The sequence below is a fragment of the Panthera tigris genome, chromosome B2 (genome assembly GCF_018350195.1).
Source record: "Panthera tigris isolate Pti1 chromosome B2, P.tigris_Pti1_mat1.1, whole genome shotgun sequence".
In the NCBI taxonomy this organism is placed as follows: Eukaryota; Metazoa; Chordata; class Mammalia; order Carnivora; family Felidae; genus Panthera; species Panthera tigris.
Window position 1 is genome coordinate 43,109,769 of NC_056664.1, and position 17,789 is coordinate 43,127,557.

Below are 17,789 nucleotides of genomic sequence, written 5' to 3' on the forward strand. Positions count from 1 at the left end.
TAACTGGTTCACACAGGATTAACTAGAAACTTTTGGTTCCCTAATATTTAACTCAACCAATAGAATAATTAATAGTATTTAAAGACACTAAAAATGATGATATAGATTTTCTAAACCAATCTCCAGCCGAATCCAGCACTGGGAAATATATGTGCTTTAAGTCATAAAGTTTGGCATCAGAAGCAGAGAGCTTTTAGACATTGCTTTTACTAAATATTGAATATCAAAATAATATTCATAAAATATTGGTGAGTATAAAGCATCACAATTGTAATACAATAAATACTTGTATTTTCACCACTCCATGTATGAAAGAAAATTTATTGATATTTATGAAACCCCGATCTGGTCTTTGATCCACCTCGGAGGTAGTCATCTTTGGGGTTTATCACTCCCTTGATTTTCTTTATAATACTATCAATTATTAGCTTCTTCAATATATTATTTAATTTTGCATGTTATTGAATTTCACGTAAATGGTATCAGACTTCACTAACTCTTTAGCAACTGGTTGTTTGTTCTTTTAGAACTTGTAGTTGAGACATGACATACATACAGAAAAGTGTACATACACTTCATAAGTGTGCTGTCTGACAAATGAATATATCCATGTAACTTTCACTGAGATAGAGAAACAACATTCTCAGTGTCCCAGAAACCCCCTGTTGACCACCTTACAGTCACTACCCACTTTCTGCCTGGGGTAAACTATCCTGGCTTCTAACCTCGTACATTAGTTTTGCCTGGTTTTGAATTTTATATAAAGAGAACCCTACAAGACCCTCACTTCTGGCTTTTTCAGTCAACATTTTTATGATATTCACTCTTTTTAAAATTTTTTTAAAAATTTAAATTCAAGTTAGTTAACATAAAGTGTAGTATTGGTTTCAGGAGTAGAACCCAGTGATTCATGACTTACATATAACTCAGTGCTCATCCCAAAAGTGCCCTCCTTAATGCCCATCACCCATTTAGCCCATCCTTCCATCCACCTCCCTCCCGGAAACCCTCAGTTTGTTCTCTATATTTAAGAGTCTCTTATGGTTTGCCTCCGTCTTTGTTTTTATCTTATTTTTCCTTCCCTTCCCCTATATTCATCGGTTGTGTTTCTTAAATTCTACATATGAGTGAAATCATATGCTATTTATCTTTCTCTGCCTGACTTATTTTGCTCAGCATAATACACTCTAGTTCCATCCATGTTGTTGCAAATGGCAAGATTTCATTCTTTTTTGATCACCAAGTAGTATTCTTTTGTGTGTGTGTGTGCGTGTGTGTGCATGCGTGTGTGTGTGGTATATATACATATATATATATATACACACATATATATATGTATATATACACACATATATATACATATATATGTGTGTATATATGTATATATACCACACACATACTACATCTTTATCAATTCATCAGTCGATGGACAGACATCTGGGCTTTTCCCGTAGTTTGACTATTATTGATAGCACTGCTATAAACATTGGGGTGCATGTGCCCCTTCAAATCAGTATTTTTGTATCCTTTGGGAAAATACCTAGTAATGCAATTGCTGGGTCATGGGGTAGTTCTATTTTTAATTTTTTGAGGAACCTCCATACTGTTCTCCAGAGTGGCTGCACCAGTTTGCATTGCCACCAGCAGTGCAAAAGGGTTCCCCTTTCTTCACATCCTCGCCAACATCTGTTGTAGCCTGAGTTCTCAATGTTAGCCATTCTGACAGGGTTGAGATGGTATCTCAATGTGGTTTTGATTTGTATTTCCCTGGTGATAAGTGATATTGAGCATCTTTTCATGTGTCTGTTAGCCATCTGATGTCTTCTTTGGAAAAGTGCCTATTCATGCCTTCTGTCCATTTCTTCACTGGATTATTTGTGTTTTTTTGGGTGTTGAGTTTGCTATTCTTAATAGATTTTGGATACTAACCCTTTATCTGATATGTCTTTTGTAAATATCTTCTCATATTCCAACAGTTGTCTTTTAGTTTTGTTGATTGTTTCCTTCGCTATGCAGAAGCTTCTTATCTTAGTGAGGTCCCAATAGTTCATTTTTGCTTTTGTTCCCCTTGCCTCCGGAGACATGTTTAGTTAGAAGTTGCTGCCGAGATCAAAGAGGTTGCTGCCTGTTTTCTCTAGGAGGATTTTGATGGTTTCCTGTCTCATATTTAGTTCTTTCCTCCATTTTGAATTTATTTTTTGCGTATGGTGTAGGAAAGTGGTCCAGTTTCATTCTTCTGCATGTTGTTGTCCAGTTTCCTGAGGACCATTTGCTGAAGAGACTGAAATTCATGTTTATTGTCACATGTGTGTTTCATTCATTCTCATTGCTCACAGTTCCACTGTGTCAATATATCATAATTTATCCTTTATTTTTTAATTAAAAATTTTTTTTTAATGTTTTCATTTATTTTTGAGACAGAGATAGAGCACGAGCAGGGGAGGGGCAGAGAGAGAGGGAGACACAGAATCTGAAGCAGGCTCCAGGCTCTGAGTCGTCAGCACAGAGCCCGACGCAGGGCTCAAACTCACAGACTGTGAGATCATGACCTGAGTTGAAGTCAGACGCTTAACCAACTGAGCCCCCCAGGCACCCCTGTAATTTATCCTTTCTACTGTTGATGCTTGTTCTGTAGTTTATTTTTCACTTGTTATGGAGTCATTCTCCTACATGTCTTTTTATATACAAGAAATTTGTTGTTTCAGCTCAATAGGAGGTTCCTCAGATTTCTCCATGATATCGTATGTTGCTATTCATTCGTTTTCACTGATGATAGTTTTGCATTGCATAAATATTCTACAATTTATTTATCTTTTTACTTCTGATGTTTCCAGTGCTGCTGTGAATATTCATATGTTCTAGGGAACATATGCACAGGTCTTTCCAGAGACTAATTTCCCAGCTGAAGCGTTGTAGGTCCTTTCCCCCAGTACACTCCTGAAAAACAATGGGCTCACTCATCCATTAAAAAAAATTAATTGTAAAAAATTGAGCTATAAATCACATACCATAAAACTCTCCCTTTGAAAGTGTAAAATTCAATGTTTTTTTGTGAAGTGCACAATTTAATATTGTGCAGTGATCACCACTACCTAATTTCAGAACATTTTCATCACTCTATAAACATTTTTTTAATGTTTATTTTTATTTTTGAGAGAGAGAGAGAGACAGACCGTGAGTGGGGGAAGGGCAGAGAGAGAGAGGGAGACACAGAATCCAAAACAGGCTCCAGTCTCTGAGCTGTCAGCACAGAGCCCTACGCAGGGCTCAAACCCGGAACGGTGAGATCATGAGCTACGCTGAAGTCGGCTGCTCAGCTAACTGAGCCACCTGGGCACCCCTCATCACTCTATAAAGAAACCCCATTCTCATTAGCAGTTCCTCTCCTCAGACCAGTCCCTGGTGATCACTAACCTACTTTCTGTCTGTATTTTGGACTTCTGTATAAATGGGAGCATACAATATGTGATCTTTTGTGTTTGACTTCTTTCACTTAGCATCATATTTCAAGTTCTATGACTGAATAATACTCCACTTAATGGATATTTATTTATCCATTAACCAGTCAACAGATACTTGAGTGGTTTCCCATTTTGGCTATTATGAGCAATGCTGTTAGGAATATCTGTATACTAGTTTTTATGTAAACATATGTTTTCTTTTCTCTTAGGTGTCATTAGTTTGCTCTATGGTGCTATGTTTAACTTTTTAAGAAACTGCCAAATTGTTTTCCACAGTGACTGTACCATTTTACATCTCCACCATTAATATATGAAAGTTTCAATCTCTCCATATCATCTTCAACACTCGTTATTTTCCAGTGTTCAAAAGGGTAGCCGTACATCCTAACAACCAATGATGTTGAGCATCTTTTCATGCACTTATCGGCCATTTGCATTTCTTCTTTGGAGAAATATCTGTTCAGATCTTTGCCCATTTTTCAGGTGGATTGTTTGCCTTTTTCTAAGTCATGAGGGTTCTTTATATATTCTAGATTCTAGACCCTCATTAGTTATATGATTTGCAAATATTGGAAACATGGGTAGAAGATCAGAAGACAGATGGAGGGGAGCAGCCATGGAATTTCTCTCCTTCTCCCTCAGCCCCAGGAATTGTCTCTGGCAGTTGCTATATGGCCTCTGTGTCTCCATATTACACCAAATGACTCTTCCTTCTGTGGTTCCTGTATCGGCAGAGTTGTCCCACCACGCTTCTGGCTCCTAGATAGCCCTGATTTCTGAGTTCTGATAACAAAACCCACTCCTTTCATTTTTATGTTCTTGGGTTGAGAGTGACTCCGCATGTTGCTAACCTCGGGACTCTTTTGTATTCCCTGTTGACTTCTCAGCTCTTCCATAGCTCTAAATACCTTTTTTTTTTTTTTTGAAATTTAATTAAAAAAAATTCAAAATTAAAATTTTGAAATTTCAATATAATATTGAAATTGAATTATTTTTTAATATTAATTGTGTTATTGAAATTAGTTATCATAAGGTGATCTTTTTTAAAATTTAAATCCAGGCTAGTTAACATATAGTGTAATCATAATTTCAGGAATAGAAGTTAATGATTCATCACTTACATATATAACACCCAGTGCTCATCCCAACAAGTGCCCTCCTTAATGCCCCTCACCACCTTAGTCCTTCCCCTCACCCTACACCCTGCCAGCAACCCTCAATTTGTTCTCTGTATTTAAGAATCTCTTATGGTTTGTCTCCCTCTCCGTTTTTATATTATATTTGCTTCCCTTCCCTTATGTTCATCTGTTTTGTATCTCAAATTCCACATATGTGTGAAATCATATGATATTTGTCTTTTTCTGCCTGACTTATTTTGCTTAGCAAATACTTTAGTTCCACCCACATTTCTGCAAATGGCAAGATTTCATTCTTTTTGATGGCCAATATTTCATTGTGTATATATATATATAACATATATAAATATATATACACATATATATTTCATTGTATATATATATATATATTTCATTATATATATATTATATATTATATACATACACCACGTATTCTTTATCCATTCATCAGTCGATGGACATTTGGGCTCTTTCCATACTTTGGGTATTGTCGATAGTGCTGCTATAAACATTGGGGTGCATGTGCCCCTTCGAGTCAGGATTCTTGTATACTTTGGATAAATACCTACTAGTGAAATTGTTGGGTTGTAGGGTAGTTTTATTTTTAATATTTTGAGGAACTTTCATACTGTTTTCCAGAGTGGCGGTACCAGTTTGCATTCCCACCAACAGTGCAAAAGTGTTCCTCTTTCTCTCATCCTCGCCAACATCTGTTGTTGCCTGAGTTGTTAATTTTAGTCTCTAAATACCTTTTTTGAATTCCTTCTGTTAAAAAAAAAACAATACCTGCAAATGTTTCTGTTTTCTTTCATTGGACTTGACTGATAAAATGTTAACATTTTTCATTCTATGTTTAAATAGTTGCCAAGGATGCAACTATTTTCAGCGTATTGTAATGATTGCAACTTAAAAATAAAACCTATACATCGTTCTTTCAGATGTATTTAGTGCAAGCTAAAACCATACTGATTTGAGACCACCTACATCCATTGCAAAATACATGAATAAGATCTTATGAGTCAAAAATTTTATATTGTTTCCATTCATTTCATAGAATGTGTCTTAATGTAACATATTTTTATGCTTTAAGGTCTTTTTAAAAAACATAAGAGACTCTTAAAAACTGAGAACAAACTGAGGGTTGATGGGGGGGTGGGAGGGAGGGGAGGGTGGATGATGGGTATTGAGGAAGGCACCTGTTGGGATGAGCACTGGGTGTTGTATGGAAACCAATTTGACAATAAATTCCATATTAAAAAGAAAGAAAGAAAAAAGCTATTAAATTTTTTTAATAAAATAAATAAATAAATAAAATTTTAAGTTCATTTTACTTATTTTGAGAGAGAGAGAGAGATAGCAAGCAAGCACGGGAGGGCACAGAGAGAGAATTCCAAGCAGGCTCCGCATTGTCAGTGCAGACAGAGCCTGACACGGGACTCAATCCCATGAACCATGAGATCATGACCTGGACCCAAATCAAGAGTCAGAGGCTCAACTGACGGAGCCACCCAGGTGCCCCTAGAGTCTTTGTTTTTTAAGTTCATTTATTTTATTTTTGAGAGAGAGAGCATGAGTGGGGGGGCAGAGAGAGAGAATCCTAAGCAGGCTCCATGCTGTCAGCGCAGAGCCCAACATGGGGCTCAATCTCACAAACCATGAGATCAGGACCTGAGCCGAAATCAAGAGTCAGTTGCTTAAATGACTGAGCCGAACCGGCGCCCCTACGCGTTAAAGTCTTCTATTAGTCATGCTAGACTATTTCTCAGAAGCAAAAATAGGTATGTTAATTGAAATTGCAAATTGTTAAGCTTTCTAGGTCCACAATTTCTAACTGTTAAAATACTTCTTCTAGGTTGAATTGTTGTAATATTATCACCATACTATACACTTGCTGAAAACAGCATGCATTATAATTTTTAAGAAATAATTATTGAGGGGCGCCTGGGTGGCTCAGTCGGTTGAGCGTCCGACTTCAGCTCAGGTCATGATCTCGCAGCTCGTGAGTTCGAGCCCTGCGTCGGGCTCTGTGCTGACAGCTCAGAGCCTGGAGCCTGTTTCAGATTCTGTGTCTCCCTCTCTCTCTGTCCCAACCCACTTGCATTCTGTCTCTGTCTCTCTCAAAAATAAATAAATATTTAAAAAAATTTTAAAAAAAGAAATAATTATTGAACGTGAAAGTTACACCTTTTTTGTGAAATGCTATCTCTTAAGGAGTTGAATGAAGTGATACTTTTGGCATCTCGAGAATGGAGGTTCTGGGTGCCAGCCATGAGATTTTTTATGCCATGGGGCAAAGCACAATAGGAAGGGAAGGTGGCCAGGAGGTATCCTTTCTTTTATAAAGGGGAAAACGGAAATGTGAAGAGAGAAAGGGAGGGAGGGAGGTCACTTTTAGGAAGGGGTATACATGACTTTGGGGGTTTGGAAATTCTTTTTTTTCTTAATGTTCATTTATTTATTTTTGAGAGGCAAGGGAAGGGCATAGAGAGAGGGAGACACGGAATCCGAAGCAGGCTCCAGGCTCTGAGCGGTCAGTACAGAGCCCGATGCGGGGCTTGAACTCACGAGCTGTGAGATCATGACATGAGCTGAAGTCAGACACTCAACCAACTGAGCCACCCAGACACCCTCAGGAGTTGGAAATTCTTAAAACTGTATGTTCCCTTGGAAAGTTTTCATGTCCTATAGGGATACATGTAACCCAGCATTATGTGGGAAATTATTTTGGTGCCATAGCAGCCTCTAAGAACACTAAGACAAGCTATTTGCCACTGAACAAAAGGCTTACAGACCACATTAAGATTCTTGAATCACAGTTTATTGAATTAATTGAAAACAGAAGAGGAAGCAAGGGAATAGAGACGGTATAGATTAATACACTTAGGATAGAGTGCAAACAGGGTGGAAGGAGTATACTACTTAAATTCTGAATTATGCAAAGTTCATATGTCCTGTCTTTTTCTCTGATGTATTCAAACTTGCCCTGACGATGTGGATACAAGCCAGAGCTGAGGTTTGTGCAAGACTGCTTTACAGAAGGAAGGTGCCTAGAAGCAATATACATATATTTGACGGTACATCTGGCCACAGTTGTAGCTTGCCAGTTAGATTGAGGAGTGAGGAGTGGCCACAGAGTTATTGGGAGGAGGACACATGGGCCAGAATTGTTGTCAATAACAGGATACCAGTTTAAGACCTTATGAATATTGAGTACCTCATGTATATTTAGTATATCATGAATATTTAATGCTCTTCAGCCTTCTATCCCCTCCAATGGATGTTAGGCACACATATGTTCTCCTTCCTTTATGTCTAACATGTCTCATAAGCTACTGGCTTCTATATTTAGTTTTGTTTGTCATCCTTATTTGTTTCTCTCCTTTCCTAAAACAGAATGAATATTCTTAAATACCATAGCAGACCGGAACACCTGGGTGGCTCAGTCGGTAAAGCGTCTGACTCTTGGTTTTGGCTCCGGTCATGAAATTGCGGCTTTGTGGGTTCGAGTCCCACATCGGGTTCTGCGCTGGCAGTGCAGGGCCTGCTTGGCATTCTCTCTCTCTCTCTCTCTCTCTCTCTCTCTCTCCCCCTCACACTCTCTCTCTGTCTCTACCCCACTTGCACTGTCTCTGTCTCTCTTAAAAATAAATAAATAAACTTAAAAAAAATACTATTGCAGACCACATCGTAACGGGTTTGAAGACGACCACCATAGCATAAGCGCTGAGATATTGATCCCTGAGCACTCAGGGCACAGCATGGGTCGAGGTGGCTGAAGCTATGCTCCCTTGCCTCCCAGCACGAGCCTCTCATTTCTTTATTCCAGTAGAACATACCCAATATTCTCTTTTCCTATGTGTTCTATAGCTAGGGTAGATACTTCGGGGCCGAACTGCCAAGTTGCAGAGCGTACCCAGTTTCAACTTTACTAACTGTTGCCAAACTATTATCCCAAATCTTTTCCCCCAATTCACGTTCCCAGTAAAATGTGAGACAGTTCCCAGTGCTCTACAGTCTCCTCAATATTCCACGTGGCAAGGCGGAGGATGGACTGAGATTGAGATGAGAATGAATGGAGGCAAGAAGACAAGTTAGGGGTCTACTGCAGTTGAGATTCAAGGTGGTAGAGGCCTGAATGAATGCAGTGGTGCTGGAGACGAAAAGAAAAGAGGTAGGAATCATAGTAAGGAAGTAGCATTAATAGACTTACAGACTAAAAGTGGAAAATGATGGAGAAGGTTAGTTTAGCCTAATACCCAAGTTTCTGCCTAAGGGGGGCATATTCATTCATTCAATCAGCTGATATACATATTGGTCACATACCATATGTTGGGCCTTATGGTAGCTGCAGGGGCTATCAAGGGCTGCCGTATTATAGCACACCAGGGGACTCTGTTCACATTGTGTGCACATAGAATAGACTAGGGATGGTATTTCTTGGACCTTTTCAGTGGTGTGGTTCCAGACTTCTTGTGAATCTGACACACAGAGTGCCTACCATTATGGAACTCGCAATCCTGTGCGTGGTGATACTATAACCTAAGATAAAGAAAAAAAATAGTGTCTCTGCTTGAAACAATAGCTGAGTATATTGGACACATCGGCGTTGAGGGATTTATGGATTAAATCTTCAGGTGGAAATTTCTGCGAGGCCATAGGACACGTTGGTCTGGAGCCCTTGCTCACAGTTTTATAGGGAGTTGGTTAAAAAGACGTCTCAGGGCACTTCCCATTCTGCAGCTCTACCCTCTCTTCTAAGATGTGCTGAGAAGAAATATGGTTCAAATATGGTCCTGTTGCTCTGCTCCTGGAAGGGAGTTCAAAGGGAAGAGACCAGTCTCCAATCCAATATAAACCTTCTGAAAGTTTTTTCTTTCGGTGGCTCCAAGTTGCATACACTCCAACTGAGAAGTTCAAAAAATTGAGCACCTAATTAAAATGATCAGGGCCACGTCGGTTTTTCACATAACACAACAGTTTCAAGGGTGAAGTGAATGAATTAAAACTAATTTTTCTTTCACATACGTCTGATACAAATTACTGATGAATTCTTTTGACTTTATTTAAAAATTGCTTTTAATGTCTATTTATTTTTGAGAGACAGAGTGCAAACAGGGGAGGAATGGAGAGAGAGGGAGACACAGAATCTGAAGCAGGCTCCGGGCTCTGAGCTATCAGCACAGAGCCCTACAGAAGTCTCGAACCCAAGAGCTACGAGATCATGACCTGAGCTGAAGTTGGACGCTTAACCGACTGAGCCACCTTGGCGCCCCTAGACTTTAATTTATTTAGATATATGCCTCCCTCCTTTCTTTCAGTGACAAGTGCAAAGCAACCTTCCAACTATTTTTCTTCTGGTTTTATAATTTTTAACACTGGCAGTAAGAAATAGTCTACAGAAAGTTTGGCTTTGAACTGAATGCGTTTGCCAGACCTTTGCCTGGAGGGAATTGTTACGATTGAGTTTATAAATGCTTGCAAAACAAAGTTAAAAATTGAAAGACTTAATACTTTGAATTTTCAAGGCTAACGCTAAGATGAGGTGTAGTTCTTATATAATATACTTCTAATCATTCTCTCCTTAGCAATATATTTTTTACAAGTCAACTTTTATCAGAGATGCCTTTGAAAAAAGACATTTATTTTTGTATGAACCAAATACTATCAGCATTAGAACAGCCAAGATTAAATCTTGAACGACAACATACAGTAAGTTGTATACCTCAAGTAGTTTCCATTTTTGCAGTCACGGGCACACCATAATAATACACTTCCACAATGAGCAATGGCAAGTGAAGCAAGTTAAAAACGGAAAACAGACTATCTTCAGTGAAACAACTCGATGCAAACCACATTGTCAGCAATCTTGGAGAAGAAATGAGCTTCAAACTAAGCATATCAGATGAAGAGCTAGAACATTTCATCCACTTCTTTCTTATTGGACGATAATGAAACTGGTGTCACCCCCTAGGATTTTAGATTTGTGGATTAGCCATGTACGTATAAATCTGGACTAAATGTTGAGGCCAAAATCCCAACTAAGACTTGCTAGGAAGAGCCAAGTAAGGAGTTTGATTTGAAGGCATGCGAAAGATCTCTCTTTCAGAACACCTGAGAATCAACATGTGATGGTTAAGCCTCATACCTGGCCACCAGAAACTACAGAGGTTTTACTCAGGAGACGGAAATAAATATGTTCTCTGGGGAAAGATGTGAATTAACAGAAAGAGAACTGTATTGCCAGAAGATAGAACACAAGCCAAATAAGCTTTGTGGGGTTTTTGTTGTTGTTGTTGCCTTACTTTTTTTTCCCACTCGGGTAAAGGTTTACTTTTGTAGTGGCACAAACAGAGATTCTCTCTTATAAAACTCTCGTAAAGATTTAATAATCCATTTAATTCATTACAAGGATCTAAGTAACTTAACACCATAGGTATACTTATGGAAATAAAAGATAATAGGGTTCTAAGTGCATTATGTTTTATATTTTATCTAAATAAAATATATTATTTAAACATATTTATTTAAATAACATATTTTGTTTAAATAGAATTGGAGGTAGTTCTTCTAAAATGGAGTTGGAAGCTGTCAAGGAGAAATATTCGAAAGGCCCAGATCCAGGGTACCTGGGTGGCTCAGTTGGTTGAGTGTCTGACTCTTGATCTCAGTTCAGGTCTTGATCTCAGGGTCCTTGCATTGGGCTCCAAACTGAATGTGAAGCCTACTTAAAAACAAAGAAACAAACTAACAAAGGCCCAGATCCATTTTCACAGAGCAGGTAAAAAAGGATGAATTTGCACCTGAGAGACGGTAAGTTGATAACGGCACATCTAGGGAAGAAAAATGATCTGGAAGAAAAATAGTGCCTTACAGAAATGTGATTAAGGAACAGATCCTACCCCCCAAAAAAGATAATTCAGTGGAATCATTTGAGGTCAAAAGAGATAAAAGAATCATTGTGTATAGAACTTGATCATGGCTGGGGGGGAAAAAGAAAGTATTTTCAGAGTATGAAATCCTCTGGGAGCCACACATTTGAGATGCTAACCTAAAGCTGGCCCTACCTAAGGACTGCAGCTGATGGCTCCAGGCTGGACTCTTGCTATTTTTTTCTCTTCTCTTTTTCCTACCTCTCTAGTTTTTAATTTGAATTTCTTACACTTTGCAAATGATCTTTGTACTTTGTGAGATAGACTGGAAATACTATGATTTGCATTTCTTTTTTTTTTTAATGCTTATTTATTTTTGAGACAGAGACAGAGCATGAGCAGGGGAGGGGCAGAGAGAGTGGGAGACACAGAATCGGAAGCAGGCTCCAGGCTCTGAGCTGGCAGCACAGAGCCCGACGCGGGCTCGAACTCATGAACTGTGAGATCGTGACCTGAGCCGAAGTCGGACGCTTAAGTGACTGAGCCACCCAGGTGCCCCTATGATTTGCATTTCTTACCCTGATGACAGGGTGTGGAAAAGGGACAAATGGTACAGGCCACCAACCCAAAGTCTAAACTGAAACTGGGCAGTGGGAACAGGATTGGACAGTCACCTTCCTCGGTGCCTTGAAGGTCATAGGCAAGCACGTCGAAAAAGAATGGTTATATTACCATGGAACCTGTAATTTTAAGGTGTTCCTAGATGTTTCATCACAGATCTCTGTGAACTTTACATACAATATTCCACTACTTTCGCTACAGCCACTGAACAATTGCCAGCACCAAAATATCCAAGGGCTGATTTGGGAAAATTAGTTTTATTTCTCTGACCCCTGGGTAATAAATTAGACTCTTTTTTAGAAATTATGTTGGTCTCTTCCAGTGAATATGGTGTTGTTTTGTGGGTTGGTATTGTAATCAGATACAATGCATGCTACTTTAGTCAATGACATTCCTGAAAAGCAATTAGACAGGTGCTCCATAAATGTGGTTCTGGAAGATCATGCGGCAAGGGTCAACCTTTTTATGCCAATGCTGTACTCTCTTATAAATGCCCCAAAAGGGCCCGTGGGAATGCTAACTAGAACAACACGGGAAGATTGCTGATGCTAAGCCCTCCACTACAAACATTTCGACTGTTGTTACAGGCATGCGAGTTATTATAGGTCCACTGACAAAGGGAAAAATTGAGTGAGCTTAAAACAGATCATATAGCATTTCACTATAAAAAATTAAAATGGAAAAATATGTCAGAAAGCTTTGGGATCACTTAAATTATTAAGCTAACTGTCTTAAAAGTCTATGTAGGACTTGTGAAAATATTATATACCAGAAAATTCTTGGTAAGCTCGTTTATGTTTCTTGTGTAATCATCTGTAAAACAGATGGACTAAGCCTCTTAAAGTCTTCACTAATTTTTTCATGTTCACGTTACATGGAGGTTCCTTTACTCTTTTCTCATCTGTGCGGTTTCTCATCTGCTCTGAAGGGCAATGGAAGATACCGATTTACAGACATGTGTAAGACAATGTTTCTTAAAGAGCTCGTAGAAAAGCACTAACTCCTCATTCTTTTCTCTCTGTTTTGCCACATGCAAAATTCTTAAGTGGAAAAAAATTAGTCTAATTGATGAACATTTTGTACAGAAAAGAATAAGTTAAAGAAAACCTTTTTCACTTGAAAAAAATCTAATCCAGACCTCATACATACTGCATATACGTTCTTTAATATGTACTCCTTTCCTCTGTCCAATTCCACCAGGGTGCTGCATCCCTTTTATTTTAGGATTGGTGAACGTCTTCTGCAAAAAAAAATAGGTATTAAATATTTTAGGTTTTGCAGGCCATACAATCTTTGCCACAACTACATAATTCTGCTGTTTTAGGTGAAAGCAGCTACAGACAGATACAAAAGCAGATGAATATAGCTGGGTTCCAATGCAACTTTATTTGTGGACACTGATATTTGAACTTCATATCATTTTCACATAATGTTATTCTTTTATTTTTCCCCAACTATTTGTCAATGCAAAAATCATTCATAACTTGTGGGTTATACAAAAATAGGTGTCAGGCCAGATTTGGCCTACAGGCTGTAGTATATAGTAAGACAATTCCTAGTCTAGCACAGGGCTGTTTTTTAAGGGCTGGGTAGCTTTCACTCAATCACAATCCGGAGGAAAGCTCTCTAATGATGGTTCTGTTTACAAAGTTTTCCCATATGACACATTCAAAACTTTATGGATCAACAATATGTCCATGATTTTCTATTGTATGTCTGAAAGGTTGTCCCACTTTATTAGATGGTCCATTGAAAACCATTCGAAGATCTTGCAGTGACTTTTTTTACTTTTCATCAAGAAAAAGTATATTTAAAATAATGCATAAGGGTTATAAGATGAAGCCTGACTGTATGGAACATGGGCTCTGTTCCTGGTTTGGAGAATTCAGTTCTTTGACCAGATAAATAGGTTGACTGTTTCACATCTCATTGAGTTTGAAAAGTCAGAATTCGCAGGTGTTGTTACTAAAGAGTCACATTAAATATTGAAGGAGATGAAGGGGAAAAAGGTGCCTGTGTCTTCTCGAGTACCCACATTTTCAGGAAAAAAAAAAGTATGTTCTTTTGTATGCCATAACATACAACGGAAAACGTGAATATTTCTGAATAGGAACAGGAATCTAGTGAGTAACCCGCTCTGAATATTTTGGAGTAGAAGAAAATCTAAACCCAAGAGTGAGATCATGTGAACTATAGCAGAAAATACACATAAGAAAAATTTCATGGTTTTCCTATGGGCCTGCTATTACCAAGAGAGGTTCGGTTTAGGGGTCTGTAAAAATGTTTTCTTCCTTTAAGTATCATGCTCTGAGCCAAGACATCATGAGTTCCAGGCTCAGTCAGTTCCAGCTGAAAGTGTGAATGTTCAGCAAGAGGATATTTTTGAAAGGAGACTGAAAATCTGCTGTGCCAGATACCTGAAACGATGTTAGGGTATTCAGTGGAAAATTTCATTTCCACATTATAAATAACTGTAGGATATTTTAAGGGATCCAAGACTGGTAACTTCCAAGGGCTGCTTATATTAGTTCCACTGAAATGTGAAATGGAGGGAAGATGCCCAAAGAAGGCTATAAAGCTAAATTACCAGACATGATTAATTAAAATAAATAATTCACCATTGATTAAATTGCCCTTAAAATCCCCAGTCAGGGTACCCGACCACTGAGGCCTCCATATTTTACTACCCACCAAGTAAAACAAAGAAAGGAACGAACAGAGATGGAGAAAGAGAGGAAAATTCCCCAACATGATTACTTAAATTCAAACTGCCCTGGAGTCTTTTATTCAAAAAGCCCATCTGATCGCCTCTATTTGAAATACCGGCTTAGCGTCTTCAAATGTTCTGGGAGTTCCCTACTCCATGGATTTCCGGGAGGAGGACAGCCCCAGAGAAGGCTGCATATCACCTATCATGGTAGTTAATGAATTTGTACCTCCCTTTGACTACGGAAATAATACAGTTCCTGTCACTTTCCCCCTCAAAACAAAAGTCAGACATCTCTATTAAGACAGTGGTACAACATGCCCCAAATAAAACCTTCCCGCTAAAGGGCAACCAAACCAAATCAAACCAAACGAAAATAAAGCTAGCAAGCCCGGGCGCGCGCGCGCGTGTGTACCGACGAGTGTCAGTGTGTGCCTGTGCGACAGTGTGTGTCCGAGTGTACGCGAGTGGGTGTGCAAGGTAGAGGAGAGTAATGGACGTACTCTGGTCTCTCTCTTTTCGGAGGGGTAACGGCCGCTAGCTGCTGGGGAAGACTGGACCCTGTGCGCGCACGCGGCGCGGCGGTGCCCGGGGTTAGAGCTCTCCCCTGTGACGGAAAAGATAATTAAAAATCGCACGCGCAGGAGACCGCTCAGTTCCTCGCTGCGCGTCCAGTTCAGCGCAAGAAGTGGGTTCTCTCGAACCCTCTCCGCGCCGGGGGTGGGGCCCGGAGGCCTTGTAGGCCAGGGGCGAGGAGTCGGTCAGGGAGGGGGTGTCATCGCGGGTGATGCAGAATGTGTCACCGGGCCGTGGGATGGCCGAGGAGGCGGGAGGGACGCGGCGAGGAGGCTCGCGTCTGTTGGGGGGATTTGGGGGAGAGGCGGGAACGTGGAGAGAAAACCGCGCACGAGGGAGGCGTGGAATAGTGAATGGAGGAAGAGAAGGTAACAATGCAGCACCGGAGAGGAAGGGAGGAGCAGCGTCCCCTGAACCCTGTCCTTACCCCCGGGAGGGCCCACGCCTAACCGACCACCTGGAGCCCCCCACCTCCGCTCCAGCTGTTGGAGGCCCCTCTATCGCCGGCGCATCTCTTTAAAGGGCAATCCTCGTGTCCCAGACACATTACGATAGCCCTCCACGTTCCCTTTGCTCTTGACCTGGGCTCCACAGTCCGTGATGGGCGCCAGGTCCCCTCTTGAGTGCCCACACGCCCTCGAAGCCCTGCCAGGCCCCTTCAAAGGCGCAGACCCCGTGCTCCCGCTCAGCAAGTGGAAGCAAGGCTTTAAAACCCGGGAGAGAGGGTCGTGGCAGGTCGCTACCAGGGTGACATAGGCGTTTGCGCTGAGTGAGCAGTAAAAACGTCAATTAATGGGCACGTGAATTGTTTTAAATCAGATGGGGTTGGGGGGGGGGGGGAAGAGTAATGACTCAACCGTCTTTCTTCCTTAATACTCAAGAGAGGGAAGCGTTATCATTTTTCATTTATTTTATAAAATCACTTATTGTGGCGTCAGCTACCCTATTACGAATCTTTGAAACTTTGGCAACTAGGACTGGTTTTGCAAACACGTTTTCAGGCTTTGGGAGGTTTAAAGGAGTTTGACAGTAAGCAAGGAACGTAGCAATACACAACCAGGAGGGGAAATGGCCCTCTGTCCCCTTTTTGGGGGTGCAAGAGCCTCAAGCGGATTTCCCGGCTTCCGCGGGCGCCGCACATTGTTCTATTTGTTTTGAAGGTTCTGAGTTTGAGGCTGGTCGGAGACACCCACGTGCTTCTGACTCTCATCAGCGTAATGATCGCCTTAGCCAGAGTCGTGTCTATATAAACCACAAAAACCTAATCATTAGAAATCCCAGCCTCCAAAAACCACATTTTAGGTAAAACTGCCGCTTTTTTTCCGTGCTCCTTCATCCTCTCGACCGCAACTTTTTGGGGGATCCAAAGTCGCTTTTTTAACCCACATTGGGAAATAAATACATAAATAAATAGCCAATGAAGCATTTTGGATATTTTATTTTGTATTTTTATCTTTTGCCCCCCCCCCGGGAGTGGTGGGGAAGAAAGTTAAGGCGTTAGTCTTAGTTTTAGATGCAGAATAGACTTAATAAAAAATTGCTGGGGTTTTTCCCCAGCAAGGTTTTTGCAACTTATTTTAATCATCCAACTGACAGTTTTCCAGTCGTTAAAAATAAACCTCATCCTTGTTCTCTAGGAACGACAAGTTTGAATATAGAAGGAAAAAGTGTCCAGCCACGCACTTGAGTTTCTAAAAACTATTTGACAAGTGTCCCCTCCACCCCAATTTTCTGTGTCACTTAAGACTAAAAGGCACCCAAACCCTGCAAAATCATTTTTTCCCTGGGAGCCGCTCCGGCAGAGGTGGGGGGTGGGGTGGGGGAAGGGTGAAGAGTGCCGAGAAGTCAGCACAGACGCTCAAGAATTTTCCTTCCTCCTCTCCTGAAGTTACAACGAAAAATAACGACAGTCAGTTCAGCCGGCCGCTCTGGCGTCTCCGCTTCAACTTCGTGCGACCAAGAGGGGGTTCCTGGTCCTGGGTCGGGGGAGAAGCTAGAGGACGCGATCAGGCGAGATTCCCCTCAACCAGGGCCGCCTCTCCGGCTTCGGAAGCTGCGCGCTGCGTACGGGGGCTCCTGCTCTTCGCCGGCGGGCGGCGGCAGCGGCTGCGATTCGCAGGCTCGAGATCCGTTGCCCCGAGATCCGCTGCCCGCGACTTACCTCCTGGCACCTCGACGAGCGAGGGTCAGGGGAGCTTTGCAAATAGCAGGAGCGAGTGGATGGATGCAAGGAGGTGGCCGTAAGAAGGCCAGAAGAGGAAAAAGGAAAGGAAGGAGACGAGCCGGGGAGCCGGGGTGGCAGCCGCCGCGGGAGGAATCTGAGCGTGCGGCCGGCGCGGGGGGAGCGGAGGCCGCCGCGGAGGAGGCGGCGGCGGCAGCAGCGCGGGAGGGCGGGCGGGCGGCGGCGGCGCGGACGCCT

At 41.1% G+C, this 17,789-nt stretch overlaps 1 protein-coding gene across 6 annotated transcripts in view; it reads left to right on the plus strand.

Moving 5' to 3' along the window:
- Positions 1-17,789, plus strand: part of RUNX2 (RUNX family transcription factor 2) — a 259,057-nt gene that overhangs the window by 76,639 nt on the left and 164,629 nt on the right. The gene's annotated exons all lie outside the window — the stretch shown is intronic.